The sequence below is a fragment of the Helianthus annuus genome, chromosome 2, assembly GCF_002127325.2.
Source record: "Helianthus annuus cultivar XRQ/B chromosome 2, HanXRQr2.0-SUNRISE, whole genome shotgun sequence".
Classification (NCBI taxonomy): domain Eukaryota; kingdom Viridiplantae; phylum Streptophyta; class Magnoliopsida; order Asterales; family Asteraceae; genus Helianthus; species Helianthus annuus.
The window spans coordinates 70,097,765-70,101,769 of NC_035434.2; the positions used below are offsets into that span (position 1 = coordinate 70,097,765).

The 4,005-nt window shown below is 32.5% G+C and overlaps 1 long non-coding RNA gene across 3 annotated transcripts; it reads right to left on the reverse strand.

The window, feature by feature from the left end:
- Positions 1–633: 633 nt before the first annotated feature.
- Positions 634–3,530, reverse strand: LOC110913382. Of its 3 annotated transcripts, none has more exons than XR_002578395.2 (4): positions 3,199–3,530; positions 2,358–2,467; positions 1,500–1,816; positions 634–949 (listed from the first exon to the last, which is right to left on the reverse strand). It is a non-coding gene; the product is annotated as an uncharacterized LOC110913382 (long non-coding RNA). The 3 variants fall into 3 exon arrangements; XR_004872834.1 differs by having other exon boundaries at positions 1,500–1,610; positions 3,199–3,518; XR_002578396.2 differs by lacking the exon at positions 1,500–1,816 and having other exon boundaries at positions 3,199–3,500.
- Between the last annotated feature and the right edge of the window lie 475 nt (positions 3,531–4,005).

The window sequence follows — 4,005 nt, forward strand, 5'->3', positions numbered from 1 at the left end:
AAAGTGTAACTACTATTAGTTATCTATAATTTGGTTAAAGATGAGAGAATTAAAGTGTAATTAGTGTTTAAAAAACTAATTTACCCAAATGGACCTTATGCATTAAAAAATTTAACTTTTTAAAATGCATTATATTTATAGCTATTGAGAGAAATTACATAGTTCCTGTATGCGTAGTTTTTACAGAATGACATAGTTTTAGGTGACATATATAAGACCAACAATATTGTTTATCAAATAACATAGTTTTAGGGAACACATTTTCATCCATTAACCGTATGTTAAGACATGATTAGCAGTGTTGAGGCAATATATGCCGGTGATCAATCAATTGAGTTGTGTTTCTTTCGTAAAACCAGTCACAGATTACTTTGGCAATAGCCCGCACAACACATTAGAGTTATATTAATACAAACCAAGACATGCTTTGACTTTTCAAATCCAATGAGCTGCATTCAGTTTCAAAACTGATATATTTCTAATAATTCAAAACCATTTAAAAAAAACTACACTCATTTTTGTTACCGAATACCATCTAATTTTTTTGGAATGGATGATGCTTTGTTTGACTTTTTAAAGTGAAAATGTATGTCTTTCTTGTAGCCAAGCAACTAAAATTTTGTTGGGGAAAACTTTTAAAGCAAATTTGTTAGCTTTAATGAGAACATCTATAACTTTGCTTTAAAAACAAGAATAAATATTCAAGTTAGGGAAAATTACACATCAGCACCAATGACCGTAAAGTCTCTTGAGTTGTGTCCGGGAGCAATCTGATGTACTCAACTTGCACGCAGACCATATGAGAGATCGGTCTCATAGCAAACTTGAGAATACGGGCTTGTGACTGAATCCAATTGTTTTGCGAGATCTGCTACGAAACAATTTTAAGAACGCCTTAAAACAGCCTGAAAGCCGACATACCCGTCCATATCCCCAGTACTCTTCCCATCTGTCAACCAAACCACAAAAATTTTGAAAACGATAAGTGAGAAAAAAAATAATCATAAGTTTTAATGAGGTATGAAAAACAATATTGACATGTGACTATTAAGAGGAAACAGAGATAAATGTCATTTTTGTCCCTGAGGTTTAGCCTGTTTTGCGACTTTCATCCAAAGGTTTGTTTTTTCACACCTAGATCCAAAAAATTTAAAATCTTTCCATTTTTCTCGGTTAAGTTAGGGGTATTTCTGTAGCGTTTGTATTGTAAAATGGCTTTCCAGGTGCATCTAGATCAGAAATGCCGATTTCTAGTAGGCAAGCGTGCTTCTTTTTAAGCGGTAAAGCATTCTACTCGTTTCTTTTTAAGCGAAAAAGCATTCGACCCGCTTCTTTTTTAGCGATAAAGCATTCGACCCGCTTCTTTTTTAGCAATAAAGCATTCAACCCGTTTCTTATTAAGCAAAAAAGAATTCGACCCATTTTTAAGCGATATATTATCTATTTTTTTTTGGCATATTTTACCTATCAAAAATAAAACAAAAACTAAAGATTCTCACCAGCCATTCGAGCTGCTTCTTTTTAAGCGAAAATGCATCCGACCCGGTTCTTTTTAATCGAAAATGCATTCGAACTGTTTCTTTTTAAGCAAGAAAGCGTTCGACCTGCTTCTTCTTAAGCGAAAAAAAAAAGGAAACTGGTCAAAAGTCATACAAAGTGTGTTTTAATGCATATAACATTCCAAATCATTTTTATTTAATAAACTAAATCGCTTTGGATAGCGTAAAAGCGAGGCACTTGGCTCCTTATTTCACTTCCCTTTACATCATCACTATAATGAAGCATTTCCCGCAACTGCCTCTGAAAGCACTCCCATCTGGAACAACATACAAGTGGGTCGATCCGGGATACAAGTCAATCATGACGATTCAAAAAACTATCTTAAAATGAGGAACCAAGCTATACAAACACCACTACTGACACACTATCGAGACACCACTAACGCCCGTATGAACATTTTCGACCAATCAAACGGTCTTTTCCTGGTAACTTTTCAGCTACCTACCGGTAACGCAGACATGATATTATGGGTCCTACATGATACTTTGCTTTATTTTATTTAAACAAACATGACCCATTTAGTTTATAAATTCAATTACTGTGGTCAAGAAAGAATGGACCGGACTGCAAGATCAGGATCAATCTAAAAGCACCATTAACCTATCAGTTTGCATCATAGCCATTAAACAGAAAATAAAATAAGTGTGATACAATTTTGAATTTGATTTTTCATTTGAGTTCTTTCCGATATCTTTATTTCAAAAAAGAAAAGTAAGGTTTTCTAATCAAGATTTTAATCCTGTTGGTAGGTATGCCATTTGCAGAACTTGTTTTGAACCAAACCAAAATGATTGTACCTTAGAATGACCAATTCTGACACAAATCTTTAGCCAGTCCTTTGACTCGCATCGTTCAACGAATCGCAAATCTTTAGCCAGTCCTTTGACTCCAGTCCTTCCATTAGACTCTGAGTTCCCATAAATAAAAAAATTTTGAATCAGAATATATAAAAATTATAAATCCCCCAAAGCTGAGCAAGAATCATGATAAACATGTGTTATTTCAAGAAACCATGATCATAAAAGGGTTTGGATTTTTCAGATGAAATAATAATCAAAATACACAAAAATCAGAATTTTTTTAATCAGAATACATGAAAAGTAAGAATCTCCCAAAGTTGAACAAGAATCTTGATAAACATGTGCTATTTCAAGAAACCAAGACATATGTTTACCTTAAACTTAACTTCAAGATCAGAAAAAAAGGTCCAAGATTTTCAGATGATAAAACCAAAATACACAAAATCACAGATGGGTAATGAAGAAATCATTCAAAAGTTATTAATTCCAAAAAAAAAAAAAAAAAAAAAAAACTAATTAGGGTTCCTGAAAAAGATCAACTTTCTTGAAAATCATAGACGCATTTTTAGGGTTTAGGGTTTAGATTACAATTTTAGATGAGATAATTATCAACATACACAAAATCACAAATGGGTAATGAAAATATCACACAAAAGTTTTCAATTCCAAAAATTCCCAAAACAGGGTTCCTGAAAAAAGATCTACTCTCTTGAAAATCACAGATGTGTTTTTATGGTTTACTGTTTAGGGTTTAAACTACGATTTCATAACATAAACAACCAAAACACATAAAAACCCAAATGGGTATTGAAACAACCACAAAAACAAGCATAATTACCTTGAACTTAACAACCGGATCCGAAACGGGTTTAAGATTTTCAGATGAGATATAATCAACAGCATCAACAGCAGAAGCAACAACAGCAGGATCCAAAGGGAGTTTGTTCTCTCTGCAAACCCAAATCTGTTCCAGATCTAGCATCTAATTTTCATACTACAATGACACGATTTTGCAGTTTAGGGTTTCTTACAAAATGAAAGAGAACTCGGAGGAGGTGAGAGAAATGAGAGCAGGAACGTGAAGATGGAAAGGATCTGCTTTTAGGTTTTGATGATAGTACATATGGGAATGCGGGTGGTAGTGAGCGGGAATTCGAAATTTGATTGAGATTTGGCCGCCCAAAAAGAAAAGGGTATTGTTGGAAATGTAATGAATATTGTGCTTTAGAGGGTTGTACATGAAGCATTAAGAGTGTTTTAAGGGAATTTATATGACCTTAAGAAGTCCTTTGGATATGCTTATTAATATAGTATAGATATATATATATATATTTCTTTGTTTTTAGGCAAAAACCAATAATAAATTAATTAATTTAATTAGTCTTATAGGGATGACATGTTGTCTCTATATATGAATATTTTTTTTTGTATTCTTAATTATTTATTAATCAAATCTAAAAAAACCAAATAAAATTATTTTTACAAGTGTGTTTTTTAATTATTTATAAATTTAGAATAAAAAAACAAATCAAAGTTATTTCCCTTATAGTCGTCCCTATATGTTAGATTATTTTTTGTCGGGTGGTTGGAAATTTTGCCACCTAAATGAAAGTTCATTTTGAGCGGTCAAACTTTTTAGAGATGA